The following is a 14,574-nucleotide window of genomic DNA, read 5'->3' as shown; positions in this document are numbered from 1 at the left end:
TGTTGGCTTTAGAATTTGGGATTCTATGAAAGAATTTGGGAGTCTTAGGGTGAAGGACTAGAGTGTTAACAGAGCTGATAAGTCTTTTGCAAAGCCTTGTTTGAGGTCCTAGAATTAAAATAACTGTTGGATATGGAACATCCTTATCTTCTGAAATATAGTTCAGGGCAGATAATCTAATTAGGCAGAAAGAATTTTGTTATCTAATTGGGCAGCAACCATCCTGGAGTGAATGAAATGTCTGTAATAAAGCTAAATAGAGAAAAATAAATTTGATACATGTGGCATAGGTCTTTTAAAAAAGGAGAATGGCTAACTTCTACTCATAAGTTATAATCTTTTTTTGGGTATATGCATGCTTAGAACCCTACTCTTGTTTATCTTTGAATTCACCATAGTGTAATCATTTGCCAGGCAAAAATTTAATTAATGTGTACTGAATTTTAATTGGATGTGTATTTTCTTCCTATGAAGAATTTGGGGGATTTTCCTTTCTTTGAAGTGAAATCTCTGTGTTTCTAGATTCATGCCTCTCTTTTGTTTTTGTTCCACAATCAACCAAAAATTCTAGAATTTTCCTTCCTAAGGAGGAAAATTGTCCATTTTTGTTTTCATTTAGGTTGCCACACTGCCACATCTAAGGTGTATATTCAGGTCCCAAAGAGAATCTTTGTACTTGTTATTCTCTTTGTCTGGAAGACTCATCTACTCTTTCCTGCTGGCTTCTCTTCAGAGAGACCATCTCTGGGCATACAACTGACATTGGTTCTGTCTTCCTGAACCTGACATTATTTGCTTTTATATATTAGCCTCTTAGCTTTCCATTGCATGCATTACAATTCAAAATCATTTCATTTATTTCTGTATTTTAAATATTTCAGCATTTTTCAAAGTGAAAACACATAATGAGAAATATTTTATATTGATTCATGTCCTCACACAAATACATACATAGCTGAAAGAACAGTTTGGTAAAATAACATGCTTAAGAAGCGTGGTAGAATGAAGTGGAATTTCTTCATCCTATTCTAGTTTGTTCACTAAAGAAACAATCACAAAAGCAATTTGTGACCCGCTAACTGATCTCATAGGCAGGATACAATCCAAATTTTGAAATATTAGGTTGTCTTGTTTCCCTCACCTATGAATGTAAAAATGTAAGCTCCATGAGGTCATATATTTGTCTTATTCACCAGTATACAGCTGACACTAAATTAATAGTTTTTGAACAAATCAATACATGAAAAATGAATATGTTACTGAATGAAGTCTTACTAAATTTATCTTCCTTATTTTGGCATACATGTGCTCCTAGGAAAAGAATAATTATTCAAAAGGAACATAATTTTCTTTTCTCATAAAATGATATTCAAAATCCAATCTAATGTGCAGAGACCCAACAGGCATTTCATAGAAGACACTGACATCACTGAACTGGTTAGCAACTCACATAATTTGAAGATACATTTCAGCAATGGAACTTTCCATCTGAACTTTTATAATTTGTAGGATGCATCATAAAACTGCTGCTTAAATAAACCAGAAAACCCCTCTCCTTTATTTAGTGCTGTTTTTGGTAGAAACATGGAGAGTGAACAAAGAAGTAAAAAAGGACACTAAAGAATAAAGGAAAGGAAAGTTTTCCTGTACACAGACATCTGTCCTATCTTTCTAAATGCTACTGAGTGCGGGGGCAGACAGGCAGGCCAGGCCTACTAGCCTGAATGGAAGCCCTACATCAACATTATTATTCTGCTTGCAGAAAGCTTGTCCATTTGCTTATTTATTTATTTATTTATTTATTTATTTATTATTTATTATAAAACATTATTTATTTATTTGAGAGAGAGAGAGAGACAGGGAGAGCACAGGCACACGAACAGGGGGAGGAGAAGAGGGAGAAGCAGGCTCTCTGCTGAGCAGAGAGCCCCATGTGGAACTCAATCCCAGGACCCTGAGATCATGACCTGAACTGAAGGCAGATGCTTAACCAATTGATCCATCCAGGTGCCCCCCAAATCTTTTTTTTTTTACATAAATAACTATTTCTTGTGAAACTTTAGTTAACCATTCATTTGTTCCAGATGTGTGCTTCCCAAATATCAGTGTATATTTGAATTAACTGGCAGGCTTCATTAACATGGAATGCTGTACCCTACATCTAGATTCTTTCTTAGTAGATGTGGGTTAAGTCTTCAAAATTCCATTTCTAGCAAGTTTTCAGGTGATGCTGATGCTCCTGGTCTTAGCACCACAGTTTGAGAACCACTGCTCCAAAGCAATGGTTCTCAACTGGGGGTGACTTTGTTCTCCCGGTGGACATTTGGCAATGTCTGGAGACATATTGGGCTGTCACAGTTGTATGTGTATATGTAGGGGGGTCTCTTACTGGCAATTTTTGGGTAGAGGCCAGAGATGCTACTAAATATCCTACTATGTATAAGACAGGTCCCCACAACAAAGAATTATCCAGCTTAAAATGTCAGTAGTGCCCAGGTTGAGAAAACTTGTTCTAAAGGAACTCCTGTCTCATGGAAGCACATTGTTTAATGAGAGTTTAAACAACACATAAAACAAGAGCTACTCATTTCAGAAGACTTCAGCTAAAGTGGGATGATGTCACAGAAATTAAATTAATTGGGTGGTGTCTCAAGCAGATATCTCCTGTCATCTTTCCCTGTGTCTGTCTGTTTCTCCCACATTCACATGTCCATTAAGCTTATAAAACACCATACAGTCCAGACATTTACTCATCCAAAATGTAAATGAGGACCTGTGTATGGCTGAAGAGGGATGTGAAGCCAGTTGGGATGAGGAAACACTTTTGTTCCTCAAGGGGCTGCAATTGCCTTGTACAAAGCAGATAAGATCCTGGACACACCTTGATGGTGGAAAATGTAAATACCAGGTACCACAGAATCATGGAGTTGGAAGGACCCTGCTATTACTTGGTAGATCCAATATCCTCTTTAGTATTTTTTATCAATGACAGAAGCACTTGCTTGGCATCTTGTTCAGGCTTAAACAAAATTAATGATTGTCTTAGGTACCTTCTGGTCTCTCCTTTCCAATTGCCATAGACTTCCAACCGTCTATTTTCAGTATTTCCAACCCATACCATGAAGAAAACCTGCTCTCAGATTTAAAAAAAAGTATCTCACTATCAGGTGTGACTTTTCCCCATCTTTCCAAGCCTCTTTTTGCACATGAGCCCCCATCTTAGCACATGGTATCCTGGAAAAGGTTTCCCATGGTGGAAACATATGAATCACTATTTTTGTTTTTTTCTTGTTCACCCCTCTATAATTCAGTCCATCTTCAAAAGTCTCATGTATTATCCTTGCTAGGTCTCTTTTTTGGATTTCTTCTTCTTCCTTTTTTTTTTTTTTAAAGATTTTATTTATTTATTCATGGAGACAAAGAGAGAGGCAGAGACATAGGCAGAGGGAGGGAACCCTGCAGCATCCTGCAGGGAGACTGATATAGGACCTGATCCCAGGATCTCGGGATCATAACCTGAACCAAAGGCAGATGTTCAACCATTGAGCAACCCAGGTATCCCTCTTTTTTGGACTTCTCTCAATCATTTCTACCTCTATGTTGGTTTATATCAACATCTTTTCTCTTCCAGATTATAGAATAGCCATTCAATTGGCCCATCAGCCTCTGGACTTGCCCCCTCTAACGCTCTATCAGGAGTGAGCTCTCCAAAACACAAATAAGATCTTGACATCTCACTGCTTAAAACCCTTCATCTGTTACTAGTAGTTTCAAAGACCTTATGATGATTTATAAAGCTCTATCCACACATACCGCTGCTTACTTTTCATATCTTGTTCCTCTTCTCTACCCTCTCCCCACTTTCCCATTGTGTTACAGCAATTCTGAACTTTCCTGGTTTTTATTAAAATGTCATTCTCTCCTTTAAAATCATCCCTTTGCATGTGCTGATTCCCCTGCCAAGAATACTTGAATGCTTGCCCCTGCCCTCTGCCCCACTATTTCAGGTCTCAGCTAAAATGGCACTTCCCCTGGGAAGCTTTCCTTGACCTCCCAAGTCAGAGTTAGGTGCTCTACCCTTGTGTTCTCATGGAATCTTATAAAACTTCTCATTTGTGATTATCTTCTGTAATTGCCTCTTTCGGTAGATTGAAAACACTATGAAGATAGGGGCTGCATGTCTTTTTAAAATATTGTTGTAGCTCCTGTACCTAGCACAGTACTTGGTACATAGTAAATACTGGCTGTACTTCTTGGTGGGAATTTAATAAAATATATTATCCTGAAAAGTATTTAATGAAGCTAGTGAGGGAAATAAATTTTGAAATACAAAGGGAGCCTTCCATGAGAGTCCTTGAAATCATATCATGCTGCTGACATTTTCTTTTGTATGTCTACATTTGTGTGCCAGAATTATTATAAAACCAAGCTCTCCTGCTAATTTTGAGAACCGATCTTCTTAGATAGCTTTCAGTAACTTTCACATAATTTTTTTATCTCCTGTACATCCAACTAGATCAAAGCATCATAGGAAGGCAGTGTGGCTGGACCATGCTGAAGAATGGGGGTGAGAGTGGTAAGGCTGGTTGCATCCCTCAGGGCCTAACAGACCATAGTGAGGAGCGAAAACTTTACTTTTAGTCCAATGGGACTATTTTATTTTATTTTATTTTATTTCATTTATTTTTTTTGGGGGGGAGGACTATTTTAAAGACTTTAGATTGTGGTAGTGACATTCTCACTCTGGCAGCTTTATGGAAAATAGATTTGATGATGGGCCAAAAGCAGAAAGAGGGACCAGCTCATAGACCAGTGAGGTCTCTCAGAGGCCTGATGGTGGCTGCAGTGGCCAGGACGATGGCCATGGAGATGGGGGAGTGTGCAGATTTAAGATAAGTTTTGGAGATAAAAGGTGTAGGAGTTGCTGAGAATTTGGAATTTGGAGTGAGGGAAAGAGGAAGCAAGTATGATTTTCAGGTTTTTGAACTGAACACCTACAAGCATGGTGCTGCCATACTGAGATGGGAAGAAACACCTACGAATCTTCATGGCCCAGCACGGTTCTCACCTCCTCCTTGCAGGCTGTCATTGACTTCAAAACCCTTGTTTCTTTCCTCTCAACAACTTGAGAAATCATTGCCTGCATCACTCATCCTTTTAGGAGTGTGTGCTGAGCTGCCCAAACTAGCTTATATTCCTTGAAGGTGAGGGACCCCCCTTCACATCCAGTGATGCCTGTAGGTGTGCCACACAAATTTGCTGGTTGGTGAATTAAACGAGGTTCACACTGTAGCCAATACTCTGGGACTGTTCCCTGGAGCTGTCAGCTGCTAAGAATATCCTGCCACCCACAGGACTAAATGTTCATATCCTCAATTCATGTCCCAATTGGACATTTTAAAAAGGCCATTACCAAAGCCTTTGAAAACTATGTTCCTTTCTGGAAACTTAAAGACAGGCATTTCACTTCTATTATACACTCTATGATTATTTAGTATTAACACTTTTCACTTGATATATAGTTACTTTTCTTTACCATTATTAAGTATTACCTTAAAATGCAACTTCATTTCCTCTTCTATTAAATAGAAAATTCAGGGTAAGTTTCTTCTCACTGAAAATATGTTGAATTATTTAAAGAACATTTTATTTTCTACACCGCTCATTCACACTTTGGTTAGAATGCTCTTTTAAAAAATAAAATTTCAAGATACCATAATATCACCTTTCAATTCATTTTAAAAGTTTTTTTAAAACATAAATCTGATGCATATTTGGAGTTACACATTTATTGTAACTTCCCACACAAAGCTAGAATGCTGTCTATAATATTCTTAGCAATAAAAAAGGAACATAATTATGAAGAACTTATGCAGAGGCAGGAATTAGACTTTTTCTTGTTCTTCCTTTCAACACATGATCTTTGAGAATTACTTAGAAAAGTTAATTTTTGTTCATCATCTTACTCTAGTACCAGGATAGGCATTTTATAAACATTTTGTCATTGAGTTATCCCAACCAACTCATGATGAATTTTTGCTTCCATTTCCCAGTGGATTGAAGGTGTTTTAGTAGAGTTGAATAATAAATCTGAGGATACACAGCTAGAAGCAGCAGTTCCTGAATCCAGATCCAGGACTTGGTGAGTCTAAATCTCCTACAACCATTCATTTAGGCTCTAGAAATGGGGGAGAGAATCCCCTTTAGACAGACCTAGTTCCACTGTAGCACTTGCCAAACTACTTGAGAATTCTCCTCAGATCAAGCCAAATCCCAAAATTCCCATTCACTGTCAAGCTTATCATCCCAAACAGGAATTCCTTACATAAACTTTATAAGGTTCCATGAAATCCATGATCATGTGTGCCAATTCTGCATTTATATAAATGCATTTTCTGGGAAGTAAGTCTAAATTTGTGTTTAAAAAAAATCAGATTGTCAGAGGTGTCTGTTATCCCCCCTTCCCAAAGAATAAAACCCTTCCTCCAAGGGAAATACAGAACAAGTAGTCTCCTTACTCTGCATTTCAGTCCTTCTACTTGAAAATAAACTGCAGTCACTTCTGCAGCCTCTTCTCCCATTTGGACACCCTTAGTTTTTCCCACCTTTCTTGTTCAACATGGAACATCCCCAAAGACTCAGCCTTTATGGAATGTACTGTGGTTGACCCCTCAAATATGGCACTTGGGGAAACTCAATGCCCCTCAAAGTTTAGCACTAGGAACTGATTACAATTTTCTGTTCCTATATCCATTCAATATTTTACTTAAGACTAAGATGATAATTTATTTTCCTCTTACAAATCTCCTTAAAACTTTTCAAGTTTATAGAATCATCAAATCAATATATCGTACGCCTGAAAGTAACATTACATGGTATGTCAATTATACTTCCAAAATAATACCTTTTATAATATATATCCCTTTAGTACCCTCTTCCCCAGCCCCATGTCCCACCAAAAAAGCCTGAAATACAGGAGTTATATTTTCTTTACTTTGTCTTTTAACTTCAAGAAGTATGAAAAATACTGGAAAAGCATATTTGTGTGATCTCATCCTGTGCAATGATACATTAGGATTTTAAGAAAAGTTGGCCATTGGAAGCCCATACCCTGAGTATGGGGGGGAATCTTGACCCACACGTTACTCATAACAAAAACTCCCTTAGCGTTCACACAGAAAGCATCGCACGGGGCAGGCAGTCAAGCACTCACCCTGCTGTCCTGCTGGCTTCCAGGACCTGCTGACATCTCCACACCTTCAGCAAAAGCTGCTCCTACTCTACTTCCAAGTCAGGTAGAAAGACGACTTTCAAAGCAAATAAACTGCTCGGGACCCAACACCGACCTCCTGCACTTATGTGGCTAAGAGATCCCAATTATATGTTCTTGAGACGCATCTTAGATGCCCGCGTTGACTGACGCTTGGCTGGCGTCATGACTGTACGGACTTTGCCACATAACACACTCCCCAGACAAACAGCTCACAACTCCAGACTGTTCTCTAGATCTGGGATTCCACACCATGCCTCCTGCCTGCTACCAGCAGCCTGTCTTGCAGCAGGAAGATGAGCAAAGCTTGTGGAAACTGAAACCCCTAGTGAAACGGGACTCCTCTAACACCAGGAGGCTGCCTGGACAGCTAACACCTGACATGCTACCTTATCTACGTCCTCAGGCCCTGGAATGATTAGAACTTTTATTCTCTCCCTCTTCCACCCAGCCTCTTCATCGTAATTGCAGAGAGAAATCATTCACTCCATGGATGCTGCTGTTTATAACCAGCATAGATGATGGGAATCATTTATTTGGCTTGAGATAAGGCTTATGATTCCCACATATTTGAGGTTTCCTTGGCTTTGAAGCCATCAAAATTCAGGCTTGTGGGTCAATTTCAGATGGTGTCCTCCTACTACTCTTAATTTTTTTTTAAAGAAAGGCATTACTCTGAAAATGTCACATATAGCAGCACTTGTTTGCTGCCAAGAGGCCTAGCAATGAGTTTAGTTCATTTTATTGTGCTCTTCAGATAACATGTTTCTGCTGGTGTGTAAGGTCTGGAAGCTGTCTGCACGCCAAGGCAATGCCCCTTAAATGAAGTCTTACATAAGCCTGACAAATTATCTTCAGATAGAAGTAATCTCCATGAGCTATTACAGAGCCATGAAAGTAACTGCTGGTGAACCACCAAAACAAAAGCTGGCTGAGCAAATGCAGCAAAAAGCCTCAGTCATATAGGGATTTTGCCAGTAATGTTTCACCACGAGTTTTTTTTAAGGTACTGGCACATTTTCTTTTCTTGCCTTGCATCCTTTCCTCCCTCCATACCACTCTTCCTCTTCCTTCCTTCCAGCAGACATCATTCTCTCTCCTTTCCCCCGTTCCTTCCTCTTTCCCTCCCTCTTGCCCCCACCTGTCTGTCCCCTCCCCCTGTTCGCCCCCCCTCCATATGCTGTAGTTCAGGCTCTGTATTTTATTGTTGCTCACCTAATACTCCTAGATCATAGGTACCCTACATGGCTAACTTTCATCTTCTCTTGGGTTCTAGTAAGGGATGATCTGTCACTTCCTGCCTCAACTTGACAACACTCAATGGCTTCTTACTAAGCCCAAGATAAAGCCCTACTCTTCATTTTTTAAAAAGGATTTTATTTATTTATTTATGAGAGACACAGGGAGAGAGGCAGAGACATGGGCAAAGGGAGAAGCAGGGGAGCTTGATGCAGGACTCGATCCAAGGATCCCAGGATAACGACCAAAGGCAGAAGCTTTTGAGAACCACTGAGCCACCCAGGTGCCCCAAGCCCTACTCTTCAGCCTGCATACAACCCCCAATGCGGTTCCAATCGCCACACTTCCACTTGTCCTACCTCCCACGTTCACATTTGCCACAGAACACCTTAACACTTCACAAGCACACTTGACACCTCCCAGGCATGCTTTGCTTCATCCTAACTCTGAGAGCTGACCCTTCTGTTCACTCCTTTTCACAAAAGGCTGAGCCTGTCTTTAAGGTTCAAAACCTTCCCTGAGTTCCTCAGTCAGTTACTTTCCTTCTTGAGTTAGCATTGCATTGCAGACAGTTTTTTTTTTACCGTGTCTCCTCAAATAGGTTAAGAGTTCCTGGGGCAAAGGCGTTGCTGACTCACCCACCAGGCAGTTACCCAATAAATGTTTGCTGAATGAACTCTGTTTCTCTGAGTTTCCCCTGGATATTTCACAAGTATGGAGAAGCAGCAGCATAGTATACTGTTTACAAGAGGGAATGGGTGGGTTTAAATCCCATCCATGATTTGAGCAAGTTACTTAACGTCTTGCTCTCCCAGCTTCCCCCATCTGTAAAATGGGACTACTATGTCCAACTCTAGGTGAGTTGCTATATGTAATGTCGTTAGACCACTGCCCAGAAAATAGAAAGAGGTACATGCTACATAGTGTTTGCTAAATATAATGGTGGTAATTCTGATACCCCACAGTATCAGGCACTGCCTCAGCTGTGCCTCAGGGAGAAAGTCTGAGACATGATCAGGACTGACTCAATTTAGATGAGTAAATCCTTTATTGGGAATGTAAATATCTGCCTTGCTCCTCCAATCAAAAGAACAGGTGCTAAACCAAGAATATAACTATATACCACAAGAAAACTCTCATTGGGCTATGCTATTCCCAGGGCTATTCCATGAACCATTATAGGGTCTGGATGGCATATAATAAAATATGGCATATAACAAAAAAACCTAGTCAAGAAAATATAATTCTTAGACTATCATGTATGAGAAAGTACACACTGGTTGCAAATTGTTTAATAGAAAATGTGTTTGTGTCCAGATAAGAAGTTATACAGAAATTTAACATCACACAATTTAGCATCAAAGAATGAGTAAGGGTCAAAACTCAGAGGCAACAGCCAAAGGAAGTCTTGCTTCTTTGTGTTTGCAGATACACCAAGGAGATTTTCTAGGCTGAAATTCTGCAAAAAAAGATTTCCACCTAAGTATACCTGCATGATATGTCCCTGCAGACATCCTGGCTGTATCTCTTGCTAGTGGCTTCTTGCATGGGTCTTAACACTCCTGCCCTGGAAATCCTGGAAAAACCCATACTGAAGGTTACTTCCATGCCTTGGCTTCACAGCTGCCTTGCCTGGTATGCCCTCTCTCTGCTTCCTGTAACACTCACTTGGGTTATCACTCTTCCTGGGAAGACTTACTTTACTCTCTCCAAGTACCTTTGCTCTGCCTCAAAGACCCCTGAGCATACACATTTCTCCAAACACTTAACAGACTGTATTATACTTCTAGGCTCACTTTCTGTCTCCCTCACTAGATTGTGAGCCTTCCAAGAAGGGATTGTGCCCCTTAGGTCCCTGTTGCTTCCTCAATGCTTAGCACTGTGCCTGGAACAATGTAAGTGCTCAATAAATGCTTCCAGGATCCCCTATGTCTATAGGGACAAACTCATTGTCAGGTGTCTATGGCAGCAATGTTGGGTGTCCCCTGTGTACTGCTGATCAGGGCCATAACCTGAAGGTATTGCATTAGGGGTGTGGCTGAGAAATTTTCACATCTAACAAAACTGGAGTGATTGCACAATTAGGCAGTATGTCTCTCACAAAGGAGAAATAGGATTTCTGAAAAGGGTTACTAACTATTGCCTACAGTGTAGCCTAGGAATTTATTTATTTATTTATTTATTTATTTATTTATTTATTATTTATATTTTTTTAGCCTAAGAAAGGCTAAAAGGCATCTTGATGAACTTCAACAATTTTTTTTATGACTCACTTATGGTAGGTGAGAATGTACATTGAAGCCATATGTGAGACACCGATACCCCCAACAGAATGACCAGACTGAAAAAGACCGACATTTTAAGTGTTGGAGAGGGTAAGGAGTAGCTAGAAAGCTCCTGCACTGCTGATTGAATTGTCAGTTTACACAACCACTTTGGAAAGCTTTGGCAATTTCTAATAAAGTTCAACATACAACTACCCTCTGACGTAGCATTTCTACTCCTAGATGTACATCCAGGAGAAATGTATAGGCCCACCAAAGGATAGCCCCAAACAGGAAATGACCCAAATCTATCAACAGGAGAATGAATAAACAAATTGTGGTCTATTTGCATAATCACTGCTACTCTGCAGTAACAACGATGGAATACAGACATGCACAGAAATACATGTGACTCTTACGGATGACATATTGAACAAGAAGTGTCAAACATGAAAGAGTACATATCATGCAATTTCATGTTTAAAAATTTCAAAAAAAGGCTAAAAAAAAAAAAGAATCAGTGGTGATGGAAGTCAGAAGAGTGGTAACCCCTGGAGTGAGTGTTTGGGTCTGATGGGGCAGGATGGGGGGCATGAGAGGACATTCTGGGGTGCTGGAAGTGGTTCCTATCTCCTGATTAGTGATTACATGAGTGTAGAGCTGTTGAAAAAAATTTGAGTCTCCCATACTTTAGCATATGTGTGTTATACCTCACCAAAGACTGATAGCTGGATCAATAAACTGATCAATTGATCAATCACCAGAAATCTAGATGAGAGGAAGGGAGGAAACACTCCACCATTCATACAAAACACAGAGGATGGATCGTATAACCACTCTGTAGTTCAGGGAAAGAGATCATCACTGAACATAACCCAAGAAACATCCCAGCTTGAACTGGCTGGGTTGTGGGACCTGCATTATGGTAAACTCACTTTGTTCCAACAAGTAATAGCAAAGATATGCTCTTCCCAAGAGGTCACTTTTGTAGCACAACTCCCCTTGCAGCTGAGTGAATAAAAAGTTCAGCTGAACTCACTACTGTGGAATTTTTACAACATGGAGCTTTCCTCAGTTATAAACCTTGAATCAATTCATCACCTTGGGGGTCACACTGTTTGAAAGTTATGTCATAAAGATAAAGCTACGAAAACTTCATTTTTTTTTTCAGAATAAAGTCATAACTCTTTGGAGAGTATAAGCATATGAAAGCCAGAAAAGGGGAAATAAAGTCGTTCTCTAAAGTCTTTTTTGCAAAGCTTTGCAGAAATGTGAGATAAGCCAAAGATGATCAGAATCCTCAAATCCTTAAAATCCTACTGTGTTTGCCACACTTGTCCACCCAAAGGGAAGTCAATGCCCCAGGAAAATGCATTTTCTCTTTATGACCAAATGGAGCTTTGGCCTCAAACCCAAGCTGCACCTGACCACATAACATGGAGACCTAGAGAATGCCCATTACTTCTTCAGCATTTCTCAGCTGTGGTGTGACGGCATTTGGGGCTAATTATTGGGATATTTTAGATATTGCGTTATGTAAAATATAATACTAAAATAAATCTCACCTGTTATTTTATTTCTTAATGTTGCCAGAAAATTTAAAATTACATATGTGACTTGCATCAGTAGTTCACCTTATATTTTCAGAGGACAATACTGGGTTATAGTAAAAGGGCAGGAAAAATAAAATAGAACTCAGAAGTCCATGAAAAATGATAACTATGCATAATGTATGAATAATATATTCATATTTCATATGTATTTCATAATACAGTTCAAATATTCATAAAAAATATTTTTAAGCAAGACACTAGGGAGGAATTTGGCAAAAAAAAAAAAAAAAACTTTGGTAAAACACTGATTTCCAGAGAAACAATGATATAAATACAAATTTTACACTGTCCCTTTAATCACTTAGCCAGAAAAAGAAACCAGTATTAGAAGCTTGAACACTTTTTATCTCTTCATATTAAAACCATAGTTTCCATAGGTCCCAACAGGATCTTTAAGTTCCTGGGAAAAGTAGGTAAGTGTGTTATTTTTTGTTGTTGTTGTTAATCTAATCTACCTGCATCAAATAACAAAGAGTTTATTGTATTATTTGCCTTGGGCCAGGTCCAGCTTCCACCTCTTGTCTTCTGACCCCTCCTAGAGGTAATTAGAGTATATAAAGTCTTTTAGCAACTCTTGAAGCTCCTTTCTTTGCTTGGAGTTTCAGGGGAAGCAGTTTTCTACTTTGGATCTTCAGATTTTGGGAGCATTAGAATCTCTTGTCAGTTTTTTGAGCTAAAAGCTAACTACTTCAGGGTACAGCTTTCCAGGTGCAAAGAAATATTACTGCAAATTTTTTTCTTTTTCTCTTCTACTGTTATTATTAAGGTTTTGACTCATCTAGAACATTCTACCAAAAGACATGTATTTCTTGTTATAAGAGTTGTTTTTTTTTTTAAGATTTTATTCATTTATTCATGAGAGACACAGAGAGAGAGGCAGAGACATAGGCAGAGGGAGAAGCAGGCTCCTTTCAGGGAGCCTGATGTGGGACTCGATCCCTGGACCCCAGGATCATGCCCTGAGCTGAAGGTAGACGCTCAACTGCTGAGCCACCCAGGCGTCCCTCACCCCAGAACTTTAAAAGATAGTCCTTTTGGTGTCTAAAATTTTCATAAAATCATGCCATTCATTTTGATGAATGTTAACAGGCCTACAGATAAAGTTACCAACTTGTTTTACTCAACAAGTTGGCTTGTTCCAACAAACTCAGGCCTCAGGCAACCACAGTTCCTAAGCATATTTTTTGGGATTTTAAATTTCTACCCTTTAAAATGGCAACTGGTTCCCTAGCCAAGACAGGAGCCCTTAAAGGCTCTGTGTTGTTTTCAAATGTTCTTCGGGTGGCAACAACAACAATCATACAATGCAGCTAGCCTTGTGGTACTGAATACGGACTTAGTCTTCTCCCATTTTATTGTATGTAAGAATCCTCTGGGGATCTTGTTAAAATGTGCAGATTCCGATTTACTAGATGTAGAGAGAGCTCTGAGATACTGTATTTCTTTTTCTTTCTCTTTCTTTCTTTCTTTCTTTCTTTCTTTCTTTCTTTCTTTCATTTCTTTCTTTCTTCTTGTCTTTAGATTTATTTGAGAGAGAGAGAGAGTGCACATGTGTGTACACAGAAGTGTGAGTCGGGGGAGAGGCAGAGGGGCAGAGGGAGAGGGAGAGAGAGAATCTCAAGCAGACTCCCTGCTGAGTGCAGAGCCTCACGTGGGACTTGATCCCAGCACCCATGAGATCATGACCTGAGCCAAAACCAAGAATCAGACATCCTGAGCCACCTAGGCTCCCCTGAGATTCTGCATTTCTAAAAAGCTCCCAGATGGTGCCAATGCCACTGACCCCAAAGCACAATTCGAGTAGAAAGGAGATCATGTCTAAGAAATCTTCCATCTATAAGATTGTATAATTCTGTGTGCTGGAAACCAATAGTTGACATAGGCAGGGGCAGATTCTCCTTAGGACCTCTGTTAGAATACTCCAGAAGTCATACTACCAGTTATAGAAATTTATCTAGAGAGGAGGATTTAGAAATTAAGTCTGAGAGTCTATCACCAAATCAATTTAGAATCTTGCAGTGGATCAAAGTTACTATCTATTAGCTCTTTCAAATATGTATTCAGCTACTTTGTTCCTAGAATATCTCTACAAATAAGCCCCTTTACACCCCAGCTGGATCTCTGATTATGCTGGATGCAAAACACATCTAAGTTTATTCACTAACTAGTTACATAAAGCAGCTATCTT

General features: G+C 39.4%; 1 protein-coding gene across 16 annotated transcripts in view; it reads right to left on the bottom strand.

The window, feature by feature from the left end:
• Positions 1-14,574, bottom strand: part of THRB (thyroid hormone receptor beta) — a 377,890-nt gene that overhangs the window by 189,666 nt on the left and 173,650 nt on the right. The window contains exon 1 of one of the 16 annotated variants that reach the window (XM_055321027.1): positions 9,999-10,046. The exons of 14 other annotated variants lie outside the window; for them this stretch is intronic. The gene's annotated coding sequence lies outside the window, so the exon portion shown is untranslated. Of the gene's footprint in view, positions 1-7,213; positions 7,360-9,998; positions 10,047-14,574 lie in introns of those variants that run through there. One more of the 16 variants, XM_055321025.1, reaches the window with a different exon arrangement.

The sequence above is a fragment of the Nyctereutes procyonoides genome, unplaced genomic scaffold (genome assembly GCF_905146905.1).
Source record: "Nyctereutes procyonoides isolate TBG_1078 unplaced genomic scaffold, NYPRO_anot_genome, whole genome shotgun sequence".
NCBI lineage: Eukaryota > Metazoa > Chordata > Mammalia > Carnivora > Canidae > Nyctereutes > Nyctereutes procyonoides.
This window is presented reverse-complemented; position numbering and strand designations above follow the sequence as displayed.